This window comes from Acinonyx jubatus, chromosome X (assembly GCF_027475565.1).
Source record: "Acinonyx jubatus isolate Ajub_Pintada_27869175 chromosome X, VMU_Ajub_asm_v1.0, whole genome shotgun sequence".
NCBI classification, from domain to species: Eukaryota; Metazoa; Chordata; class Mammalia; order Carnivora; family Felidae; genus Acinonyx; species Acinonyx jubatus.
The window spans coordinates 69,972,181-69,999,640 of NC_069389.1; the positions used below are offsets into that span (position 1 = coordinate 69,972,181).

The 27,460-nt window shown below is 34.8% G+C and overlaps 1 protein-coding gene and 1 non-coding gene across 2 annotated transcripts in view; one reads left to right on the forward strand and one right to left on the reverse strand.

Annotated features, from left to right (window-relative positions):
* The window catches only part of DACH2 (dachshund family transcription factor 2), a 775,171-nt gene that overhangs the window by 671,893 nt on the left and 75,818 nt on the right, over positions 1-27,460 (forward strand). The gene's annotated exons all lie outside the window — the stretch shown is intronic.
* LOC113597458 (U4 spliceosomal RNA) lies at positions 5,959-6,092 on the reverse strand. The gene has a single exon (XR_003418222.1). It is a non-coding gene; the product is annotated as a U4 spliceosomal RNA (small nuclear RNA).

Below are 27,460 nucleotides of genomic sequence, written 5' to 3' on the forward strand. Positions count from 1 at the left end.
CTAGTATCTTATTGAGAATTTTTGCATCCATATTCATCAGGGATATTGGCCTGTAGTTCTCTTTTTTGGCTGGGTCTCTGTCTAGCTTAGGAATTAAAGTAATGCTAGATTCATAGAATGAGTCTGGAAATTTTCCTTCCCTTTCTATATTTTGGAACAGCTTGAGAAGGATGTGTATTATCTCTGCTTTAAATGTCTGGTAGAATTCCCCTGGGAAGCCATCTGGTCCTGGACTCTTTTTTGTTGGGAGATGTTTGATAACTGATTCGATTTCTTTGCTGGTTATGGGTCTGTTCAAGTTTTTTATTTCTTCCTGTTTGAGTTTTGGAAGTGTGTGGGTGCTTAGGAATTTGGCCATTTCTTCCACGTTGTCCAGTTTGTTGGCATATAATTTTTCATAGTATTCCCTGATAATGGTTTGTATTTCTGAGGGATTGATTGTAATAATTCCATTTTCATTCATGATTTTATCTATTTGGGTCATCTCCCTTTTCTTTTTGAGAAGCCTGGCTAGAGGTTTATCAATTTTGTTTATTTTTTCAAAAAAACAACTCTCGGTTTCATTGATCTGCTCTACAGTTTTTTATACTGTATAAAAAAAATATACTGGGATGTTATTAGGTGTTTGTGTTTGGGTTTTTTCTTGTTTCTTGAGATAGGCCTGGATTGCAATGTATTTTCCTCTCAGACTTCTTTCACTGCGTCCTAAAGCATTTGGATTGCTGTATTTTCATGTTCATTTGTTTCCATATATTTTTAAATTTCTTCTCTAATTGCCTGGTTGACCCATTCATTCTTTAGTAGGGTGTTCTTTAACCTCCATGCTTTTGGAGTTTTTCCAGACTTTTTCCTGTGGTTGATTTCAAGCTTCATAGCATTGTGGTCTGAAAGTATGCATGGTATGATTTCAATTCTTGTATACTTATGAAGGGCTGTTTTGTGACCCAGTATGTGATCTATCTTGGAGAATGTTGCATGTGCACTCGAGAAGAAAGTATAATCTCTTGCTTTGGGATGCAGAGTTCTAAATATATCTGTCAAGTCCATCTGATCCAATGTATCATTCAGGGCCCTTTTTTCTTTATTGACTGTGTGTCTAGATGATCTATCCATTTCTGTACGTGGAGTGTTAAAAAGTCCCCTACAATCACCACATTCTTATCAATAAAGTTGCTTATGTTTGTGCGTAATTGTTTTATATATTTGGGCGCTCCTGTATTTGGCGCATTGACATTTATAATTGTTAGCTCTTCCTGATGGATACACCCTGTAATTATTATATAATGCTCTTCTTCATCTCTTGTTACAGCCTTTAATTTAAAGTCTAGTTTTTTCTGATATAAGTATGGCTACTCCAGCTTTCTTTTGACTTCCAGTGGCATGATAAATAGTTCTCCATCCCCTCACTCTCAATCTGAAGGTGTCCTCAGGTCGAAAATGAGTCTCTTGTAGACAGCAAATAGATGGGTCTTGTTTATTTATCCATTCTGATACCCTATGTCTTTTGGTTGTAGCATTTAGTCCATTCACATTCAGCGTTATTATAGAAAGACATGGGTTTAGAGTCATTTTGAAGTCTGTGGGTTTCATGCTTCTAGTTATGTCTCTGGCACTTTGTGGTCCTTGAAACATTTCACTCACAGAGTCCCCCTTAGGATCTCTTGTAGGGCTGGTTTAGTGGTGATGAATTCCTTAATTTTTTGTTTGTTTGGGAAAACCTTTTTCTCTTCTATTCTGAATGACAGACTTGCTGGCTACATATTCTCAACAGATTCTCAGCTACATGTTTTTTTCTGTTCATCACATTGAAGATGTGCCATTCCTTTCTGTCCTGCCAAGTTTCACTATATATGTTTGCTACTACCCTTATGTATCTACCTTTGTATGTTAGGGTCCATTTTTCCTAGGTGCTTTTAGAATTCTCTCTTTATCCTTGTATTTTGCCAGTTTCCCTATGATATGTTGTGCAGATCTATTCAAGTTATGTCTGAAGGGAGTTCTCTTTGCTTCTTTGATTTCAGTGCCTTTTCCTTCCCCAGGTAAGGGAAGTTCTCAGCTCTGATTTGTTCAAGTACACCTTCAGCACCTTTCCCTCTCTTTTCCTCCTCTGGAATACCAATTATGCGTAGACTATTTCTCTTTAGTGCATCACTTAGTTCTCTAATTCTCCCCTCATACTCCTGGATTTTTTTATCTTTTTGTCAGCTTCCTCTTTTTCCATAATTTTATCTTCTAATTCACCTATTCCTTCCTCTGCTTCTTCAATCCATGCTATGGTGCCTCCAGTTTATTTTGCACCTCATTTATAACACTTTTTGCTTCTCATGACTATTTCTTTGTCCCTTGATCTCTGTAGCAATAGATTCTCTTCTGTCCTCTATGCTTTTTTCAAGACCAGCGATTAATTTTATGACTATTATTCTAAATTCTTGTTATATTGCTTAAATCGTTTTTGATCAATTCGTTAGCTGTCGCTACTTCCTGGAGCTTCTTTTGAGGAGATTTCTTCCATTTCATCATTTTGGGTAGTCCTTGTGGTGGCTCCAAACTCTAGGGCACTTACCCTGTGCTGTCTGGAGTAACTTGTGTTGGTGGGCAGGGCCACAGTCAGACCCAATGTCTGCCCCCAACCCACTGCTTGGGCCACAGTCAGACTGGTGTGTACCTTATCGTCCCCTCTCCCAGGAGCAGGACTCACTGTGGAGTGGTGTGGCCCTTGTCCACAGCTGCTACAACACTGTCAGGCTTGTGGTGCTGCTTCAATGGGATCTGGCCAAGAGTGTATTAGGGTGGATCCACAAAGTGCACAGGGGTGGGAGGGGCAGGCTTTGTTAGCTTTGCTGTCAGTGGCCCCCTGCAGGAGGGGCCCTGAAGCACCTGGAGGGAGGCAGGCCTGTTGAGGGATGGATCCACAGAAGCACAGCATTGAGCATTTGCAGGATGCAAACAAGTTCAGTGATGGGAAATGGTTCCCTTTGGAATTTTGGCTGGGGAATGAGAGAGAGAAATGGTGCTTTCCTGCGCCTTGTTCCCCCACTGAGCTCTGTCCTTCCAGGTCTCAACCACTCTCCCTCACAGTGTCCTCTTGCCCTCCCTTCTCTTTGAGAGCAGAGCAGTTGTCTTTTAACATTCCAGATGTTATGTCCCGCTGACTGTCAGAATTCATGGAGTCCGGCCCCTCTGCTTTTGCAAGCCAGACTTCAGGGTATCTGCCTTGCTGGGTGGACTGCTCCTCCACCACTCAAGGCCCCTCCCGCCATTCCTCGTAGCATGCACCACCTCTCTGCCCTTCTTACCCTCTTCCCTGGGCCTCTTCTCTGCATTTGGCTCTGGAGAGTCCATTCTGCTGGTCTTCTGGCAGTTTTCTGGGTTATTTATTCCGATGAGGGTGGAATCTAAGTGATCAGCAGAATGAAGTGAGCCCAGCGATCTCCTATGCTGCCATCTTCTGAATCTTCATTCACTTGCTACTGGGCTTCAGATGCCTGGGTTGAAGTTGTTACAATTCTGTGATGTTGACAGTGCTCAGGGGCCTGACTCTGACCAGGTAAGGCCTGTTGGGTTTGGGGAGGAGATAGTTGTGGTAGAACACACAAAACAGTTTTTTCATAGGATATGAGGTTAATGAAGATTGGGAGAGTAAAAATTTCAAAGGTATGCTATCTTGATATGAAAACTGAGTACAGCATTGGAAGACTAAAAGGTAAAAGAAAAAGAAAACATATTGGCATAGGTTATAGGCTATACATTGTGGCTGTCATCATGAGTTAAACAGTAACAGTAAGCTAAAGACCTTAAACCAACAGGTAACTTATCAGATCATCAAATGGTCTGTTTGTACTTCAATATAGGAAGTATTTTTTCTAACTCTACTAAAGATACTCAATATATAGAAAAAAGATTCCATGAGCTGAAGAGTTAATGGAGAAATTTCTCTTTCTTGTCTAGACTGAACTTGCTTCCTAATTATATAGATGGACACTTTAGTTAGAATTTGGAATGAAATTTTAATTTCATTGATCCATGGTTGGTTTCCTTGCCACATGTTTAGTCATTTCCTATCCAAACGCTGAAAGGCTATACCCCCGGGACTCCAAGATGTAAATGATTGATTTCCAAATACTTGTCAGAATGGAAGAAGTCAGTGTCAGTATATTTAAAAACCCAAACTCTTACATAAGTAATGAAATTCTAGTTAAAGATGAAGTCTCATTCTTAACCCAGTAACAATTTGTTCCTCTTTACCCCCATTCATGACTATTTGCAGGACAGCGTGGTAGCAAAGTAACTTTTCTAGGAAAATCTGAAGCTGTATAAGATATATGATTCTATTGGAACTGTGATCCCCATAAGTGAAAATGGCATTTAGGACTGGCCTGTGTGCTGCAGTGCTCGAGTACACACTACTGTGTCTTATGAAAAATCAGCTGGAGCAGTAGTACAGATATACAGTAACTGATTTTCATAAAATACACAGTGGTATATACTGGTGTTTCTGAATGGAAGTTTTACTCATTTCAATCAAATGGGTTTGTCACACATTCTGATGAGGACATTAATAGAAAGGAGTGGCATATTAAACTGCACCCAGTTTATGGTGGAAAGCTCTCTTTTAATTGAGATTTTTGATGTCAAATTTACCAGTTATACATGTGATAATAAGATAAAATATATTTTCTTCAATATATTTGAGTTAATAAAAGGAAATGAAGTTAAAGTAGAAGATTTAACATTTATAGAATATGACAAGTAAGCGGTTTATACAGCAATGGCAGACATATGTTTTCACATCTGTTTTGAGTAATATCATCATGATTTAAAAATGATTTATAGCTATGGAAATTATAAAATGCCAGCTTTGCTATTATGTCGAAATTTCAGAAAAATGAAAAGAATACCATTAGAGTAAACTTCATGTAGCCCACCTCTTTCTGTGCTTTGTAAAATTGGGTGACAATGTAATACATATCTCACTAATTTGCATTTCTCCTTGAATTTTCACACGCAGACATTTCCAACTCTATGATCTGGGCTTTTCTGGCAGTGGTGCCCATTTATACTGTGTCCAAAATAACTTACCAAAGTTGGTACTTTGGTTTTGACTCAAACATTTTGACTAAACTGACTGATCAGACAAGTGAAGCCTTTGATTTTATTTTTCCATAGATTTGTCAAACAAATTGAGCAAATCAGTTGCATGTTATAATATTATGTTATGAGATTTTTAAGTCAGTTCTGAGATTCCTTTAACAGTCAGTTCTGAGCAGTTGTGACTATTCACTGTAGTTAGCCCATGTGGAAGCAAAGGCACAAAGCAAGATCCTCTGCCCATGACAGACACTGGTCTCCCAAACCACTAGCAGGAATAGAGGTTTTCATATTTTGTATTTCATATTTAATGTATTTATTGAAAAATTTACATGTGCAAGAATCACTGGTGATCAAAACTGGAATTCTATAGAAACAGTGGGACAATAAATTTATCATCTTGCCCAAGACTTGAGTCCACTGAAACATTACATTTTAAATCAGTCCACAGGCTATAGATGAAAAGCTAATAATTTTAACTTCCTTTGATCATCAGAACCTAAAGTATATCTCATCTAGAATATCACATTTGTTTTTATGAAAATGGAATAATTTCAGTTTAGAGGAGGATTGGGGCTATATATTGACACTCTAATAATGTAAATATTCTCTATTCAATCAAATGCTTTTCTCTCTTTATTCCTGAGAGAATGTTAGATACTGAATGAAAACTTTCAGACCAAGTGATACTATTTAGGTGTTTGGAAATTATTGTTGATTCTGGTTAAAATGAAAAATATATCTTCTGAGTATTATATTATTTTGAATGAGAGGCAAATGTATTGGGTCAAGTAAAATTCAAAACTCGTTACAAATAAACTTTATGATGAAGCTAAAATACGTAAAGGAAAGTGAAATATATAGTTTTATTCATTTTATGCTGTTCAGTGATTCTAAATATAAATGAGAGGAACAAGGGACATATCTCACTGGAAATTTTCTTTTAGCAATAATCATGCCTTGGACAAACCTTATTGGCTATGATGCTGCCACTGTGCAAAGCTTGGAAATCTTCTTTGAATTACTTCATTTATTTTTTTTTTTTAATTTAGAAACAATTGTCAAATGACAGTAATAAGCAAAAAGAATACAGAAAAATCTTATGTTTCAGCCAGTTTCTCCCAATGGCAATGTCTTTTACAACATTAGTATAATACGAAAGTCATAAAATTTACATTTGTATAACCAAAGACCTTATTCAAATTTCACCAGTTTTACACACACTCTTTGGTGTATATGTGTGTGTCTTTCTGTGGAATTTTATCACATGTATAGATTTGTATAACCACCCACACAAATCTGTACATATTCCATCACTACAGGGTTTTCTTCTGCTGTACCCTTATCGTCTACCCCACCCCCATGATCCCTAGCTTCTGAGAACCAGTAAGCTGTTTTCCATCTCTATAATTCCATTATGATAAGAATGTTCTAAAAATGGAATCATAGAATATGTGACTTTTTGAGATTACCTTTTATTTCACTCATCTTAATTCCATTAATATTTATCCAAATTTTTTCATGTGTCAATAGTTTTTCCTTTTTGTTGCTGAGTGGTTGTGTAACCATTAATGTATTGTAGGACATCTTGTTTCAGTTTTTGCATATGATTAATAAAGCTACTATGTACATGTGTGTACATGTTTTTATGATTACATAAAAGTTATATTAATAACTTTTATTTCTCTGGGACAAATGTCCTAAAGTGCAATTTCTGGGTCGTATGGTAAGTGTGTGTATAGTTTACAACAAACTGCCAAATTGTCTCTCAGAGTGGCTGGACCATTTTTATATTCCCACAAGCAACATATGAGTGGTCCAAGTTTTCCACATGCTTGCCAGAATTTTGTGCTGTCTTTTGTTTTTAATTAGCTTTTCTCATAGGTGTGTCTAATGATATCATTGTGATTTTAATTTGCATTCTCTAATGGCTAGTGATATTGAACCCTTTGTCTGTATATCCTCTTTGTTGAAATGTCTCTTCATGTCTTAATCCCTATTTTCTAATTGTTTTTCTTGTTTTCATATTGTTGAATTTTGAGAGTTCTTTATATATTCTAGATTCAAGTCCTTTGTCAAATATGTGGTTTGCAAATATTTCTCCCATTCTGTTACTTGTCTTTATATTCTCTTAGCAAGGTCTTATACACAGCAATCAAGTCTGCAATCTCTTTGCCTAGCCTCAGGTCCTGAAGATTTTCTCCTGTGTTATCTTCTATAAGTTTTATTGTTATACCTTTTACACTTATGATCATGATCTCAGATCGATACTTTTGTTTTTCTGCTCCAGCACCATTTGGTGAAAAGGCTATTTTCCTCTATTGATATTTTTTTGCACTTTTGTCAAAAATCAGAAATCTGTGCTTGCCTAGGGTTATTTCTGGGTTCTTTATTCAGTTTTATTTATCTATGTATCTATCTTTCTGCCAATACCATGAACTTAACTATTAAATCTCCATAATAAGATTTAATATCAAAATAATTCCTCCTATTTTATTCTTCAAAATTGTTATGGATCTTCTAAAGCCTGTGCCTTTCTAATATATTTTATAAAAGCTACTTTAAGTCCATAAAAATCCTTGCTGGAATTTGGTAAGAATTGCATTAAACCTACCGAGTAATTTGAGGGAAATTTGACATTTTTGCTATTTTGACTTTTTCAGTCCATCAACACAGTACATCATTCTATTTATTTTCATTTTATTTGATGTCTTTCATCAGCAAATTTAGCTTTTGGCATATAAGTCCTATACAAGATTTGTTAAACTTATACATACGTATTTCATTATTTTTACACTTATAAATGGTTTTGGATTTTCAAATTCAGTTTTCACACTACCTCTTTCTTAGTATATAGAAATACTGTTGATTTTTATATGTTGATCTTGTATCTTGGCATCATACATAGCCCCACGCATTACCTCAAAAACATTTTTGGTTTGTTTTAATCCTGGGAATTTTCTGCATAGACAATCAGGCCATGTTATCTGAAGATAAAAACAGTTTTATTTCTGCCTTTTTTATTTGTATGATTTTTATCTCCTTTTTTTTTTTTACCTTTTGATGGCCAAGATTTTCAGTACTACATTGGATATTAGTGGTGGAAGTGGACATCTTTGACTTGTTACTGATTTTCTTAAATGTGTATGTATATATTTTTTAGAGAGAGAGAGGGAGAGAGAGAGAGAGAGAGAGAGAGAATGTGCATGAGTAGAGGAAGGACAGAGAGAAGGAAACAGAGAATTCCAAGCACTGGGACAGTGCAGGGCCAGACGTGGGGCTGGATCCCATGAAACATGAGATCATGACCTGAGTCAAAATCCAGAATAAGATGCTTAACTGACTGAGCCACCCAGGCATCCCAGACTTGTTCCTGATTTTAACAGGAAAGCATTCAGTTTATCAACATTATGCTTGATGTTCTTTGTAGACTTCTTTGTAGATACTCTTTATCAAGTTGAGGTAATTTATCTTTATGGTCACTTGCTGAGAGTTTTTTTTATTTTTTCATGAATGGGTGTTGGATTTTGTCAAATACATCTTCTACATATGTTTTTGTGATCATATGATTTTTCATTTTTAGCCTGTTGATATGGTGAAATACATTGGGTGATTTTCCAATGTAAAAACAATCTTACATACCTGGAATAAATCACACTTGATCATAGTGTCTAATTCTTTTTATATATTGTTGGATTTGGTTTGCTAATTTTGTTAGGAATTTTTCATCTATGCTCAGGAGGTATTGGTCTGCAGTCTGGGTTTTGTAATGACTTCATATTTAGTATCAGAGTAACATTTGTTTCATAAAAAAATGAGAAGTGTTTCCCTTTCTTTTATTTTCTGGAATAAATTATGTAGAATTGCTGTTAATTCTTCTCAAAATTCCTTGTAGAGTTGCCCAAGAAGCCATCTGTGTGCTGTTATTTCATTTGCGGGGGGAGGGGTAAGTTCTGAGTTTAATTCCTTTAATAGTTACTCAGACTATTTTTCCTATTAGGCAAGTTTGAATACTTTGTGCTTTTTGAGGGGTTGGCCCATGTCATTCAACTTCTTTAATTTATGTGTTTAGTATTGTTCATACTATTCCTTTTTATTATTTTATATCTGTGGTAACTGTGGTAATATTTCCTTTTAAGTACTGATATTGGTAATTTGTGTCTTTTTTGGTCTTTATCATTCTAGCTAGAGCCTTTCAAATTTTATTGATCTTTTCAAAGAATCAGCTATTGTTTCTTTAATTTTATTTATTGTTCTTCTATTTATACTTTCATTCATTTCTGTCCTTACCTTTATTTTTATGTCTTTTTCTGCTTACTTTGGTTTTAGTTTGTTACTCATTTTTTTATTTTCTAAAGGTGGGAGATTAAATCATTTATTTTACCACTTTTCTCATTTATAAGATAAACATGTAATGCTATAACATTTTCTTTCAGTACTGCTTTAGCTGAGGTCCACAAATTTTGATATGATCTAATTTTACTTCCATTTAGTTTTAAGTGTTTCATAAATATTTACTTATTTGTTTACTCTTTATGTTCATTTCTTTCTAATATTCAATTTTTTCTCTTAGTTTCTTTCAGTTAAGAGGTTTCTTTAGCCATTTTTTCTTTAGCCATTATTTTAGAAAAAGTTGGCTGACAACCAGTTCTCTTAGTTGTCCTTCATCTGAGAATATCTTCATTTCCTCTTCATTTCTAAGAATATTTTCACCAGATACATAATTCTGGTTGATAGTTATTTTTTTCAGCACTAGAAAAATGTACCATTTTCTTCTGGCCTCCGTGGATTTTTATTAGAAATCCCTTCCTCTTTAAATTGCTTTTCCTTCAAATGGGGTGGAGTTAAGATGACAGAGTAGTAGGAGGATCATATGCCTGCCTTGTCCCTTGAACACAACTAGATAAGTATCAAATCATTCTGAACAACCAAGAAATTGATCTGAGGACTAAGAGAACAAACTGCACAACTAGAGGGAGACAATAGGCTGCATCATGGAAGTTAGGAGGTGTGAAGATGGGATTTGGGGGTGAAAAGGATCTTGGGTTCTGTAGAGGAGAGGGATCCTTAATCACAGAGAGAGGGGAGAGAGAGGGAAATAGAGCAGTGCTGAAAGGATTGCACAAGGAAAACACTTCCCCCAAACCACTGACAGAGAAAACAAGAGGGGCTGATTATGGTGAGCTTTAACAACGAACAGAGCTTAAGAACTGGACTTTTAGAAGCCCATGCCATGGTCATCATTGAGCCCCATGGATGCAACAGCGCTCCTAGGGAAAAGGAGGGCAGAGGCCCAGGAGCAGAGAACAAAATCTGAGGATCCCCTGGGGTATACTGGGAGACAGTTTCCACTTCTTGGAGTGCATCTGGGAGAGGAGGCATTATCTCTCAGGGGACAAAAGAGCCGGCAGGCTAAGTTACACTATTGTATTCTTTGGCAAAGTGGCAAGGACATCTGCTGAAGGTGGCTAACCTGGATTCACACTTTTTGCTGCACTTTACATTCAAAGCTCCCAAGTGTCGGTGCAAATGCCCTTCAGGAACAAACGCACCAGGCCCAGTGTAGTGAGACCCTACTCCACAAGACCAGTTCAGGTCCACACTGAGCTGGGTGCCTAAATTTGGGCTTCAAACTCAGCTGATGTGCCTGAGATAAAACACAAATCCACTGTTTTGCTGGGAAGGCAGATGGCCAGACACAGGGTGAAGGCAGGGATATGAGGGACACCTGGGACACACAAGGGGCGATTGTCACTCTTCTGTAAGGCACGGTGGGCATGAATTACCCTCTCCATTTATGAGGGAGAGAGCTGGCAACATTTTTCTCCCCTGCCTATCAGCACGACTGATATCAGTGAGAATAGCACAAACTGTGGAGGCCTGATTCACTTACACCATGCTCCACCTCCCTGTGTGCTGCGAGTGTTTCTTTACTAGGGTAAGTGTGCCTGAGAAAGAGAGCAGTGGGCCTCTTCTCCAGAAGACAAGCACAAACCCCCCTCATGCACCAAGTCAACTGATTGTAGAGTGCTTAAAATCCTCACCTTTAATGAAAATAGGATCATGCCTCTTTTAACAAGCACCTGGAGCACATCTAGTTAGAATTCTCCATACTCTGAACAAGATCCAAACACATCCCACTGCAGGCAAGGGGAAATTCTGTAGAGAACTGACTTGAGGGAAAGAGGAGCCAAAACATAGCAATAGAGTGATGCAACATACACCAGAATACTTCATGAAGTCCCAGGCCTTGGACAGTATAAGCTCCCTTCTTCATAAAGCCATTATTCTTAATAGTAAAAAACATACGAGGCTTTCCTAACACACAGAAGAAGACAGAGAACTAGACAAAAATCCAAGACAGAGAAATTCATCCCCCCCCCCAAAAGAGGAAGAAAAAGTCATGACCATGGATCTATTTTTGAAATATATGTACTTACATATATAAGTAATATATGGCTGATCCAGAATTTAGGACAACAATCCTAAGGATGCTAACTGAGCTTTAGAAAAGCATAGAAGACACTAGAGAGTCCCTTACCACAGAGATAAAGGAACTAAAAACTAATTAAGTTGAAATTGAAAAACTGCTATAAATAAGATTGACAACTGACTGAATATAATAAACACAAAGATGGAAGAAGAAAGGAATGAATATATTATATAGAAGATAAAATTATTGAAAATAATGATGCTGAAAAGAAGAGGAAAAGAAAAATATTGGATCACGAATGTAGACTTAGGAACTCAACAAGTGCATAAACTGTAATAACAACTGTAACACAGGAGTCCCAAAAGAAGAGAGGGAAAAGGGAGCAGAAGTTTTGTTGGAGCAAAGTATAGCTGAAAACTCCCCTAATCTGGGAAAAGAAACAGATATCCAAATCCAGGAGGCACAGAGAACTCCCATCAAAATCAACAAAAAGAAGTACAACACCAAGACATATCATAGTACAATTTGCAAAATACAGAAATAAAAAAAAATCCTAAAAGCAGGAAGGGAAAATAAATCCCTAACTTACATGGGAAGACAAATAAGATTAGCAGCAGACCTTTCCACAGAAACTTGGCAGGTCAGAAAGTAGTAGCATGATATATTCAACTTGTTGAATAGGAAAAATATGCAGCCAAGAATATTTTATCCAGTGAGGCTGTCCTTCAGAATAGAAGGAAAGATCAATATTTTCCCAGGCAAACAAAAGCTGAAAGAGTTAGTGACCATTAAAGCATCCATGAAACAGGGCACCTGGGTGGATCAGTCAGTTAAGCGTCCACCTCCTGGTTTCAGCTCAGGTAATGCTCTTATATTTCATGAAATTGAGCCCCATGTTGGTCTCCATGCTGTGTCACAGAGTATACTTGGAATTCCCTCTCTCTCTGCCCGTTCCCCTCTTGTTCTCTCTCTCTCTCTCTCTCTCTCTCTCAAAAATAAATTAATAAACTTTAAAAAATGTTTTAAAAAGCCCAACTCTGCAAGAAATATTAAAAGAGATTCTTTGAGTGGGAAAGAAAGACCAAAAGTGACAAAGTGGAATGGAGAAACTCTCCAGAAACAATGAATTAACAGCTAATGTAATGGCATTAAGTTGATATCTATCAATAATCACTGTGAATGTAAATGAACTAAAAGCCTAAATCAAAATGCATAGGGAATCAGAATGTATATTAAAAAACCTGGCCCATCTATGTGCTGCCTACAAGAGACTCATTTTAGAACTAAAGATGCTGGAAGATTGAAAGTGACAGGATGAAGAAATATTTATTACCCTAATGAATGTAAAAGGAAAGCCAGAGTAGCCATACTTATATCAGACAAACTAGATTTTAAACCAAAGTCTGTAACAAGAGATGAATAAGGGCACTATGTCATAATAAAGTGTTCTATCCAACAAGAAGATCTAACAATTGTAAGTATTCATACCCACAACTTGGGAACCCCCAGATATATAAAGAATTAGAAACAAACATAAATAAATTCATTGATAATACAATAATAGTAGGTGATCCTAACATTCAACTTGCAGCAATGGACAGATCATCTAAGCAGAAAACCAACAAGAAAACAATGGATTTGAATGACATACAGGAACAGATGGACTTAACAGATATATTCAGAACATTGCACCCTAAAGCAATAGAATACACATTCTTTTTGAGTGAACATGGAATATTCTCCAGAATAGGTCTAATACTGGGTCATAAATCTGACCTCAATAAGGACAAAAATACTGAGATCATAGCATGTATATTTTCTGACCACAACGTTATGAAACTTGAAGTCAGCTGCAAGAAAAAAAAATTGGAAAGACCACAAATACATGTAAGTTAAAGAACATGCTACTAAAAACTGAATGGATTAACCAGGAAATGAAAAAAAAGAAACAAAAAAATACTTGAAACAAATGAAAATGAAAACATGAAAGTCCAAAACATAAGGGATGCAGCAAAAGTAGTATTAAAAGGGGAGTATATAGCAATACAGGCCTACATAAAGAAGCAAGAAAAAATTCAATTACACAGCCTAACCTAATACCTAAAAAGGAGCTAGAAAAGGTATAGCAAATGAAGCCTAAAGCCATCAGAAGAAAGTAAATAATAAAGATTAGAGCAGAAATAAATGGTATAGAAGCAGGAAAACAACAGTAGAACTGATCAATGGAATTAGGAATTGATTCTTTGAAATAATTAATAAAATTGATAAAACCATAGCTGGACTTATCAAAAAGAAAAAGAAATAAGTCAAAATCACAAATGAGAAAGGAGAGATCACAAGCAACACCACAGAAATACAATCAATTATAAGAGAATATTACGAGGGGCACCTGGGTGACTCAGTCGGTTAAGCATCCAACTCTTAATCTTGGCTCAGGTCATGCTCTCATGGTTTGTGAGATTGAGATCTGTGTCCAGCTCTGCACTGATAGCACAGAGCCTGCTTGGGATTTTCTCTCTCTGCCCCTACCCCACTAAAAATAATAAACATTTTTAAGAGGGTATTATGGGGCACCTGGGTGGCTCAGTCAGTTAAGTGGTCTGATTTCAGCTCAGGTCATGATCTCATGGTTTGTGGGTTCAAGCCCTGTGTCAAGCTCTATGCTGTCAGCTCAGAGCCTTGAACCTGCTTCAGATTCTGTGTCTCCCTCTCTCTTTTCCCCTACCCTGCTCACACTCTGTCTCTGTCTCTATCTTGCTCAAAAATAAATAAGCATATTTATTTTAATTAAAAAATAAGGTATTATGAAAAATTATATGACAACAAAGTCAGCAATCTGGAAGAAATCAATAAATTCCTGGAAACATATAAACTACTAACCTGAAACAGGAAAACAAATAGAAAATTTGAACAGATGAATAACCAGCAAAATATTGAATCTGTAATAAAAAAAAAAATCTCCCAACAAACAAAACCAGGGACAGATGGCCTCCGGGAATAATTATAACAAGCATTTAAAGAAGAGTTAATACCTATTCTCAAACTGTTCCAAAAAATAGAAATGGAAGGAAAACTTCCAAACTCATTCTATGATACCAGCATTACCTTGATGCCCAAACCAGAAAAAGACCCCACTAAAAAGAATTACAGGCCTATATCCCTGATGAACATGGATGCAATAATTCTGAATGAGATAGTAGCAAATCAAATCCAACAGTACATTAAAAGAATTATTTACTGAGGGCCCTGGGTGTCTCAGTTGTTTAAGCATTCAACCCTTCATTTTGGCTCAGGTCATGATCTCATGGTTTGTGAGACTGAACCCTGCATAGGGCTCACTGCTGACAGTGCAGAGCCTGCTTGGAATTATCCCTCTCCTCTCTCTATGCCCCTCCATCCACACTCTCCATCTCTCTCTCTGTCTTTCAAAATAAATTAATAACCATTAAAAATAGAATTATTCATCACAATCAAGGTGGATTTATTCCTGCTTTGCTAGGTTGGTTTAATATTTGCAAATCTATCAATGTGATACAGCACATTAATAACAGAAATGATAAGAAATATATGATGCTCTCAATAGATGGAGAAAAAATTTTGAGAATGTACAGTGTCCATTCTTGATAAAAAAAAAAGCTGTCAACAAAGCAGGGACATAGGGAACATACCTCCACATCATATAGGCCATATACAAAATATCCACAAATAATATCATCCTCAATGTGGAGAAATGGAGAGCTTTTTCTCTATTATCAGGAACAAGACAAAGATGTCCACTCTCATCACTGTCATTTATCAGCATATTGGAAGTCCTAACCACAGCAATAAGACAACAAAAAGAAATGAGTCATCTAAATTGGCAAGGAAGAAGTAAAACTTTCAGCATTTGCAGATGACATGATACTCTAGGTAGAAAACCTGAAAGACTCCACCAGAAAATTGCTAGAACTGATACACAAATTCAGTAAAGTTGTAGGTCACAAAATCAATATCCATAAGTCAGTTACATTTTATACATCAATAATGAAGCAGCAGAAAGAGAAATCAAGGAATTAATCCCATTTATATTGCAACAAAACCCATATGATACCTAGGAATAAACATAACCAAGGAGCAAAAAAGTTGTACTCTGAAACTATAGAACACTGATGAAAGAATTTAAAGAGGACAGAAAGAAATGGAAAAGATTTCCATGCTCATGGATTGGAGGAACAAATATTGTTAAAATATCTATACTACCCAAGGTAATCCACACATTTAATGCAATACCTATAAAAATACCACCAGCATTTTTCACAGAGCTAAAACAAACAATCTTAACATTTGTATTTAACCACAAAATACCCCAAATAGCCAAAGCAATCTTAAATAAGAAAGGCAAAGGTGAGACATCACAATTCCAGATATCAGGCTATATTACAAAGCTGTACTCATCAAGACCATATTGTACTGGCAACAAAACAAACACATATATCAATGAAACAGAATGGAAAACCCAGAAATATACCCACATCTGTATGGTCAACTAATCTTATACAAAGCAGGAAAGAATATCCAATGGAAAAAAAGTCTCTTCAATAAATGGTGTTGGGAAAACTGGACAGCAGCATGCATAAGAATGAAACTGTACAACTTTCTTACATCATAAACAAAATAAGTTCAAAATGGATGAAAGATCAAAATGTGAGACTGTAAACCATCAAAATCCTAGAGGACTATAGGCAGCAACTTTTTGTCATTGCCCCTAGCAACTTCTTACCAGACACATCGCCAGAGGCAAGGGAAAGAAATGCAAAAATGAACTATTGGAGCTTAACCAAGATAAAAAGCTTCTGCAAAGTGAAAGAAAGAATCAACAAAACTTTTAAAAGGCATACTTTGGAATGGAAGAAGATATTTTCAAATGACACATCTGATAAAGAAATTGTATCCAAAATTTATAAAGAACTTATGAAACTCAACACCCAAGAAACAAATAATCCAGTTAAGAAGTGGGTAGAAGACATGAATAGACATTGGCAAGGAAGAAGAAGAGATACAGATGGTGAACAGATACGTGAAAAAGTGTTCAGTATCACTCGTCATCATCAGGGAAATACAAATAAAAACCACTATGACATAATACTTCACACCCAGCAGAATGGATAAATTTAACAACACAGGAAATAACAGATGATGGCTCGGTTGCATGGAAAGGGAAACCTTCTTACACTATGGTGAGATTTCAAATGGATGCAGCCACTATGGAAAACAGTAATGGAGGTTCCTCAAAAAGTGAAAAATGGAACGACCCTACAACCCAGCAACTGCACTAATAAGTATTTACTCAAAGTATACCAAAATACTTATTACAAGGGACACATGCACCCAGATATTTATAGCGGCATCATCAACAGTAGCCAAATTAAGGAAAGAGCCCAAATGTCCATCAACTGATGAATGGATAAAGAAGTTGTGATATATATTCAGACAGATATATAGATAGATAGATATAGATATATAGGTATAGATATAGATGTAGACATAGATATAGATAAATCTATATACACACAGTGGAATATTACTCAGCCACCAAAAATAATTACATTGTGCCATTTGCAACAACATGGATGAAACTAGAATTTATTATGCTAAGTGAAATAAGTCAGGGAAAGAAAATACCATATAATTTTACTCATGTGGAGTTTAAGAAACAAAACAGATGAAATTAGGGGAGAGAAAAAAAACAAGAGGGAGGCAAACCATAAGAGACTCTTAAATATAGAGAATAAATTGAGGGTTGCTGGAGAGGAGGTGGGTAGAGGGATGGTCTAAATGGATGATGGGTACTAAGGAGGACACTTGTTATGTGCACCGGGTGTTATATGTAAGTGCTGAATCATTAAAATTTTACTCCTGAAACTAATATTACACTATATGTTTAATTATAACATAAATAAAAATTACACATTTTCTCCAATAAACAATAGGTTGTTGTTTTCTGGATCTTCTCAATATTTTTCTTTGTTATTAGTTTTAAAGTTTGACTATGATGTATCTTGGTAAAGATTTCTTTGGATATATTCTGTTTGGGATTGGCTCAGTGTCTTGAATATGTTGTTTTATCTTTTAACAAACATGGGAAGTTTTCAAACCTTTTTTTCTTTAAGTAGCTTTCAGTCTTACCCTCTTTCTTCTTTCATGAGACTCCAATGACACAAATGTTGAATTTGGTGTTATAGTCCCACATATCTCTGTAGCTCTCTTTCTTTCTCTTTCTTTTTAAAAGTACATTTTCTCCCTCTTTTCAGATTTGGTAATTTCTATTTTTCTATCTTGAAATTCACTGATTCTTTCCACTGTCCTCTCCACTCTTTAATTGAGCCTACTCATTGAATTTTGAAATTCTGGTTATTGTATTTTCCTATATTGAATTATTCATTTGCTGGTTCTTGATATTTTTATTTTTATTTTTTTGTGTAGCTTTCCATTTCTTTAATAAAAATTTCTATTCTTTTATTTGTTTCATATATCTTTGTAATTGTTTATTGAAGCATTTTCTATAATGCCTGCTTTAAAATCCTTTTCAGCAAGTTATTAATTTTGTGAAATTTTGGTGTTGGTGGCTCTTCACTGTTTTGTCATTCATTTAATTTGAGATATTCTAGGTTTTTGGTTTGACAAGTGATTTTTTAAATTGAAATCAGGAAAATTTATGTATTATGAGACTATGGATCTTATTTAAATCTTGCATTTTCTCTGATTTCTGTTGACACAGCTCCAGTGGAGCAATGGAAGCAAGACTGCCTCATTTCTACCAAGTGTGGATGGCATTCAGATTCTTCACTCTTTTTCCATTAATATCCTGGAATTACCTGGTACTACATTAGTGTTGAGTGCAAGTAGGGGTTCAGGATCTTCATTCTGTTGATACCAGCCTTTCTAGAAGGGATTTCTGCTCTTCCATGTGGCTTTGCCATACACAGATGGAGCATGTATCTTCATTCTCACTGGGTATTTGTGACAGTCTTGACTTGCCAGTATCTTTTGTCTGATACCACCATAGGTAGGAGGGTAAAGGGTATTGGATAGAAGCTGGAAGTCTGAGTTTTCTATGTAGTCTCCACTGACACTTTGTGTGTGTGTCGGGGGGGGGGGTCTCATTAGTGCTAAGCATGTCTGACTCTCCCCTAGCCTTCTTCTCTGACACTAGTCTTGCTGGGTGGAGGGGGTACAGAGTTTGGAAGGGGTACAGAATTTGAAAGACATTGGCCTGATTACAGCCCAGCAAGAGTGAAGGTTACGTTTTCCACTTGGCCTTTGCAGGTAGGGTAGGAGTGGGACTAGATTTTTATGAGGTATTTGTTTGAATTAGAGTAGTTATTGTCTAAAATTATTTAGTATTGCTAAGCTACCCATTCCTGATCTTTTGGCTAGAGAGAGAATGCTTTTATTGGGGATTGTTTGTGTATGTGTGAATGTGTGCACATTCATTTATTGGTTTTTGAGTTGCTAGCTTTTCTACTATTCGGTCATGGATATATGAGACAAAAAGAAAGCTGAGGATCATCATTGCTATGTTATTCCTCAAATTCCAAAGTCACTAACTGATCCTCCTTTCTCTCTATATGTTCAAAGTATTCTTAGGTTTAATATAGCAAATGCCCAGAGGTTTTAGCAGTACTTAGAGGGAGGAATAGGACAAAATTGTATATCTACTCCATCTTTTGGAGGCAAAAGTCTCTCTACCTTTCCTTCATTTCTTTAACAAATTGAAATGTACTTCATATATAACAGAGCTCACCCATTTAAAGTGTACAATTTATATTTTATTATATTTTCAAAGATGCACAAACACCACTACTATATAACTCAAGAACATTTTCACAAACCAAAAACGAAACCCCGTACATATTTGTTGTCACTGCCAATTCCCCTTACCCCCGCCCCTGGAAACCACTAATCTGAGTTTTATCTCTAATTATCTGCCTAATATGGATATTTAAATTGGAATGATGTAATGAATGGCCTTTTGTGTCTTGCTTCTTTCACTTCATGTAATATGATTTCAAGGTTCATCCATAATGTAGAATGAATCAATACTTTATTTCTTTTGTTTTCAAATTCTTATTTAAATTCTAGTTAGTTAACAAATAGTGTAATATTGGGTTCAAGAGTAGAATTTAGTGATTCATCAGTTCCATGTAACACGTAATGCTCAATACAAGTGTTCTCCCTAACACTCATCACTCAATTAGCCTATTCTTGGTCGCCTCCCCTCCATCAACTCTCTGTTTTCTATAGTTAAGAGTCTCTTATGGTTTGCTTCTCTCTCTTTGTATTTTTCCTTCCCCTATGTTCATATGTTTTGTTTCTTAAATTCGACATATGAGTGAAATCATATGGTATTTGTCATTCTTTGACTAATTTTGCTTAGCATAGTACATTATAGGTCCATCCACGTTGTTGCAAATGGCAAGATTTCATTCTTTTTTATGGCTGAGTAATATTCCATTGCATACACACACACACACACACACACACACACACACACACACACACACCATGGCTTCTTTATCCTTTCATCAGTGGATGGACATTTGAGCTCTTTTCATAGTTTGGCTATTATTGATAATGCTGCTATAAACATCAGGGTGTATGTGCCTCTTTGAATCAGAAATTTTGTATCCTTTGGGTAAATACCTAGTAGGAAATACCTGGATAGTAGAGTACTTCAATTTTAACTTTTTGAAGAACGTCACTGTTTTCTACAGTGGCTGCAACAGGTTGTATTCCTACCAACAGTGTAAGACAGTTCCCCTTCTCAGCATCCTCACCAACATATGTTGTTTCCTGTATTGTTAATTTTAGCCATTCTGACTGGTGTGAAGTAATATCTCATCGTGGTTTTGATTTGTATTTCCCTGATGATGAGTGATGTTGAGAGTCTTTTCATGTGTTGGTTAGCTATCTGGATGTCTTCTTTGGAAAAATGTCTATTCATAGTTTCTTTCCATTTCTTAACCAGATTATTTTTTCTTTGGATATTTAGTTTGATAAGTTCTTTATATATTCTGGCTAATAATCTTTTGTCAGATATGTCATTTGCAAATGTCTTCTCGCACTCTGTAGGCTGACTTTTATTTTTGTTGATTGCTCCCTTCACTGTGAAGTAGCTTTTTATCTTGTTGAAGTCCCAATAGTTCATTTTTGCTTTTGTTTCCCTTGTGTCCAGAGACATGTCTAATAAGTTTCTTTGGTTAAGGTCAAAGAAGTTGCTGCCTATGTTCTCCCCTAGGATTTAGATGGGGTTTAGTCTCATATTTAGGTCTTTCATCTATTTTAAATTTATTTTCGTGTATGGTGTATGAAAATGGACCAGTTTCATTTTTCTGCACATTGTTGTACAGTATTCCCAACACTGTTCAAGAGACTGTCTTTTTTCCATTGGATATTCTTTCCTGCTTTGTCAAAGATTAGTTGACTCTATAGCTCTGGGTCCATTTCTGGGGTTTCTAATCTGTTTCATTGGTCTATGTGTCTGTTTTTGTGCCAGTATCATTTGGTCTTGATGACTGACTATTACTTTGTAATACTTTTTTATGTCTGAAATTTACTCTATTCTATGGATATACCATATTTTGTTTTATTCCTCAGTAGGTGGACTTTTGGAATGTTTCCACCATTTGTCTATTATAAGTAATACTACTATAAAAATTTTTAATCACTTATATTTTTTATATCTCTAGGTATATATCTTGTGTATATACATATGAGTAGAATTGCTGGATCATATGGTAACTTTACATTTAACCATTTCAGGAACTGTCACACTGTTTTCCAAAATGGCTACAGAATTTTAAATTGCCACAAGCAATGTATAATGGTTCCAGTTTCTCCCCACACTCTCCAATACTTATTATCTTCTTTTTTGTTTATAACCATTCTAGTGGATATGAAGTGTTAATTCATGGTTTTGAATTGCATTTCCGGATAAATAATGATTTGGACATCTTTTCAGGCATTTATTATCCATTTGAATATCTTTTCTGGAGAAATATCTATTTCAGTTCCTTTTCCATTTTTCAATTAAAATATTTGCCTTTTTTTGTTTTCAACTTTAAGAATTCTTTATATATTCTGGGTATAAGGCCCTGATCAGATACATGATTTGCAAATAGTTTATCCCATTCCTTAGAATGTATTTTCACTTTCTTCACAGCATTCATTAACAAAAGTATTTAATTTTAATGAAGTTCCATTTATATTTTTTTCTTTTATTCCATGTTCTTTTGTTGTCATATCTTTGAATCCTCTGCAAAAATGAAAGGTTACTCCTTGAATATATACTCTTTTTTTTTTATCTAAGAGTGTTGTAATTTTAGCTCTTACACTTAAATATATAATGTCTTTTGAGTTAATTTTTGTGTTTGATGTTATGTAGGGAACCAATTTAATTCTTTTGCATGTGGATATCCAATTGTACCGGCACCATTTATTGAAGAACACTTATCTCCTCAATACATTATGTTCGCACCCTTGTCAAAAATCACTTGGCCATAAAATAGGGTTTATTTCTCGACTCTCAATTATATTCCATTATCTGTATGTCTATCCTTATGCCAGTATCTCAATGGCTAGATTATTGTAACCTTATAGTAAGCTTTGAACTTTGGGAATATATGTCTTCCAACCTTGTTTCATTTGTTTTCAAGATTATTTTGGAAATTTCAAAATACATTGCATTTCCATAAGAACTTCTGCTAAAAAGGTAACTGGAATTACAATAAGGATTATATTGAATCTATACACAAATTTGGGGACTATTGCCATCTTAACAATATTAAGTTATTTGACCCATGAACAACAGATGTCTTCCCAGTTTTGTACATTCTATTTAATTTCTTATAACAATGTTTGTAGTTTTCAGAGTATATGTTTTGCACTTATTTTGTTAAGTTCATTCATAAGTATTTTATTTTTTAATATTTTGATTTAATTGTAAATGGAATTTTTTTTCTTAATTTCAATTTTTAATTGTTCACTGCTAGTGTATAGAAATAGAGTTGATTTTTCTATATTGATTTTGTATTCTTCAACCATGTTGATCTTTATTATTATTTATAATGGTTTTTCTGTAGATTCTTTAAGGTTTTCTATATCTAAATTCATGACATCTAAAAATATAGTTCTACTTCTTCTTTTCCAATCTGTATGCCTTTATTTTTTCTTATCTAATTCTTCTGGTTAGAGCCTTTAGTATAATTTTGAACAGTAGTGGTGAGAGTGGAAATTCTTGTCTTATTCCTGAAATTAGGGGGAAAGTATTCAGTCTTTCATCATTAAGTATAATGTTAGCAGTGGGTTTTTCATAGATGCTTTTATCAGGTTAAGGAAGTTTCCTTCTAGACTTAGTTTGTTGCATTTTTTTACTATGAAAATATGTAAGATTTTGTAACATTATTTTTATGCTTTTATTGAGGTGATCATATGGTTTTTGCCCTTTATTCCGTTAATAAGTGCACTACATTGATTTATTTTTTATTTTTAAGGAAAATTTTACTTATAATAATAAAAATAATATTTTTAACATTTTATTGTGATAAAAACATTCAACATGGCATCTGTCCTCTTAAAAAATTTAAATGCACAATAAATTATTTTTCACTATGGCACTATACGCACAATGGTGCACACCATACCTTTAGGATTTATTTTCCTGCACAACTGAAAATTTATATTCATTGACCAAATTTCTATCCCCCTCTCTCCTGGCCCATGCAACCATCATTCTCCTCTTTGTTTCTGTGAGTTTGACTATTCTAGATACCTCACATTGTGGAATCACACATCACTTATCTTTCTGATTGACTTACTTCACTTAGCATAATATCCTTAGTTTCATCCATGTTACATATGCCAGGATCTTCTAGTTTTAATGCGGAATATTATTCCATTTTGGATATATAACACATATTCATTAGCCATTCATCTATTGATGGAGATTTATGTTGTTTCCATATTTTTACTATTGTGACTAATGCTACAATGAATTTGGGAGTACAATATCAGTTCAAGTTTCTGGTTTCAATTATGAATATATACCCAGACATGGGATTGCTGCATCACATGGTACTATTATTTCACATTTTTAAAGAAACATTCATAGAGTTGTCCATAGTAACTGCACCATTTTATGTTCCCACCAATAGTGTGCAAAAGTTCCAATTTCTACATGTCCACACAAACACTTGTTATCTCTTTTTAAGATTTTATTTAAATTACAGTTAGTCAACAATGTGATATTAATTTCAGGTGTACATTATCATGATTCAACACTTCCATACAACATCCTGTGTTCATCATAAATGTGCTCCTTAATCCCCATCACATTTTTAAACCATTCCCTTATCCACCTCCTCTCTGGTAACCATTGATTTGTTCTCTATAGAAAAGAGTCTGCTCTTGGTTTGTCTCTCTTTCCTTTGTTTTTCCCTTTACTCATTTGTTTTTTTTTTTCTTAAATTCCACATACGAGTGAAATCATATGGTATTTGTCTTTCTCTGACTGCCTTATTTCACTTAACATAATACTATCTACCTCCATCCACGTTGATGCATATGGAAAGATTTCATTCTTTTTGATGGCTGGGTAATAAATATTACATTGTGTGTGTTTGTGTGTGTACACTTCTTTATCCATTTATCAGTCAATGGACATCTGGGCTGTTTCCATAATATTGTTATTGTAGATAATGCTGCTATACATATTGGGGTGTAGGTATACCTTTCAGTGAGTATTTTTCTGTTCTTTGGGTAAATATTTTATAGTGAAATTGCTGGATCATAGGGTAGTTCTATTATTAACTTTTTGAGGAACTTCCATACTGTTTTTCACAGTGGCTGCACGAGGTTGCATTCCAACCAACAGTGCAAGAGTGTTTTCCTTTCTCCATATCCTTGCCAACACTTGTTTCTTGTGTTGATTTTAACCATTCTGACAGGTGCAAGGAGGTAACTCGTAGTTTTGATTTGTATTTCTCTAATGATGAGTGATGTTGAGCATCTTTTCATGTGTCTGTTTGCCATCTTGAAGTCTTCTTTTGAAAAATGTTTATTAATGTCTTCTACCCATTTTTTAACTAGATTGTTTTTGGGTGTTGAGTTTTATAAGATTTTTTATATATTTTGGAAACTAACCCTTTATCAGAAACACTTGGTATGTTTTTAAATAACTATCTTAACAGGTATAAGGTTATATCTCACTGTTGTTTGGATTTGAATTTTCCTGATGATTAGTGATGTTGGCAATATTTTTATATACCTGTAGTCCATTGTTTGTCTCCTTTGATGCAATGTGTATTTTAATAACTTTCCACTTTTATTTGTTTTATGTTTTTATTGAGTTGTAGGATTTCCTTATATATTTTATATATCAACTCCTTATTAGACATGTATTTTGCAAATATTTTCTAAATTCTGTGGGTTACCATTTTACTTTCTTGAATGTACAAAGCTTTTTGGTACAAAGTTTTTTTTTTTAATTTGAGTTATTCACACTTGTATTTTTTGCTTTTGTTGTTTGTGCTTCTGGTGGCATATCCAAGAAATCATTGCCTAGACACCTGTCATGAAGTTTTCCCCTGTATTTTCATCTAAGTGTTTTACAATCTTAGGTTTTATATTTAAGTATTTAATCTACTTTGATTTTTTTAATATAAAATGTAAGATGGGTGTCTAATTTCATTATTTTTCATGTGGATATTGAGTTTTTACAGCATCATTTGTTGAAGATACTATCCTTTGCACATTATTTATTCTTGGCACCTTTGTCAAAGTTCAGTTGACCATATGTGAGTAGATTTAATTCTGGTCTTTCTCATCTGTTCCATTGGTCTGTGTGTTTATTTTTATGCCAGTACTACACTGTTTTGATTACTGTAGTTTTGTAATATAATTTTAACCAAGAAGTACGCTTCAAGCTTTGTTATTTATTATTTTTTCAAGATTGCTTTCGACATTTGGATTCTTTTGTGGTTCCATATGAATTTTAAGATTGTTTTTACTATTTCTCTAAGACATGTCTTTGGGGCTTTGATAGAAATTGCATTGAATTTGTAGATCACTTTGGGAAGTATGAACATTTTAACAATGTCGAGTCTTCCAATTCACAAATATGAGATATCTTTCCATTTATGTCTTCTTTAATTATTTTTCAACAATATTTTGAGTTATAAGTGTAGTTTTCAACAGTATTTTGTACTTTTCAAGTTTTAACCATCCTGGTTAAATTTATCTTTAGATACATTATTCTTTTTGATGCAATTGTAATTGTGATTGTTTCTTAATTTCCCTGACTGATAGTTCTTTATTAGTATATAGATACATAAGTGATTTTGCATCTTGCAACTTTAATGAAATCGCTGATTAGTTCTTACAAGGTTTTGTGGAATATTTAGGATTTTCTACATATTGGATCATGTCATCTGGAAAAAGTTTCATTGTAATTTCTATATTGAACTAAAATTTTGTTCTTTGGATAACATATTTTTGCCCTGGTGTATAATCATTTTTACATGCTGCTAAACTTCAATTGCTCATATTTTTTAAGCATTTTTTGCACTAATATACATAATTGATGTTGTTCTACACTTTTTTTTTTCTTTTCTTCCAATGCCTTTGGCTTTGATATCAGAGAATTGCTGCCTCATGGAATGAGTTGGAAAACTAGTCTTATGGAATTTGAAATTTTATCTACCTCCATTTTAATCTCACAGATTTCATTAGTGGAAAAATACATTGTACAATTTGAGGTACTTATTTGACAAAAGAATTTTTTTTTACAGTGATCAGAGAAGGTTAGATGAAACAGGTCTACAGCACTTTAAACATCAAGAGGCAAATGTGATATGAGGATTCTCTAGAGGTGTTGTTTTTTAAATTTTTTCTTTAAATTCTAGTTAGTTACCACACAGTGCAATATTGTTTTCAGGAGTACAATTCAGTGATTCATCACTTACATATAACACTCTGTGCTCATCATTAACCCATCATCCATCTAGCCCATTTCCCACCCATTTCTTTCCATAAACCCTCAGTTTGTACTCTATCTTTACTTTTTTAATGTTATTTATTTTTGAGAGAGAGAGAGAATGAGAGACCGAGGAAGCGGGATAGGTGCAGAGAGAGAGGGAGACACAGAATCTGAAACAGCCTCCAGGCTCTGAGCTTTCAGCACAGAGCCTGATGTGGGGCATGAACCCACAAACCACGAGATCATAACCTGAGCTGAAGTCAGACGCTTAACCAACTAAGCCACCCAGGCACCCCTGTACTCTATATTTAAGTCTATTGTGGTTTGCTTCCCTCTGTCTTTTTTTTTTCCTTTTCCCCCTCCTATATGTTCATCTGTTTTGTATCTTAAATTTCACATATGAGTGAAATCATTTGGTATTTGTCTTTCTCTGCTGATTTACTTCACTTAGCATAATACACTCTAGTTCTATTCATGTCATTGAAAATGGTAAGATTACATTCTTTTTGATGTCTGAGTAATAGTAAGATTACATTCTTTCTGATGGCTGAGTAATATTCCATCACATATATATACCACTTCTTTAACCATTCATCATTTTGGCTCTTTCCATAGTTTGGCTATTATTGACAATGTTGCTATTAACATTGGGATGCATGTATCACTTTGAATCATTATTTTTGTATTCTTTGGGTAAAAGCCTAGTTCATAGTGTATTTCTATTTTTAACTTTTTGAGGAACCTCCATATTGTTTTCCACAGTGGCTGCAGCAGGTTGCATTTCTGCCAATAGTGCAAGAGTTTTCCCTTTTATCCACATACTTTACAACACCTGTTGTTTCTTATATTGTTCATTTTAGCCATTCTGACAGGTGTGAGGTGGTATCTCATTGTTGTTTTGATTTGTATTTCTTTGATGATGAATG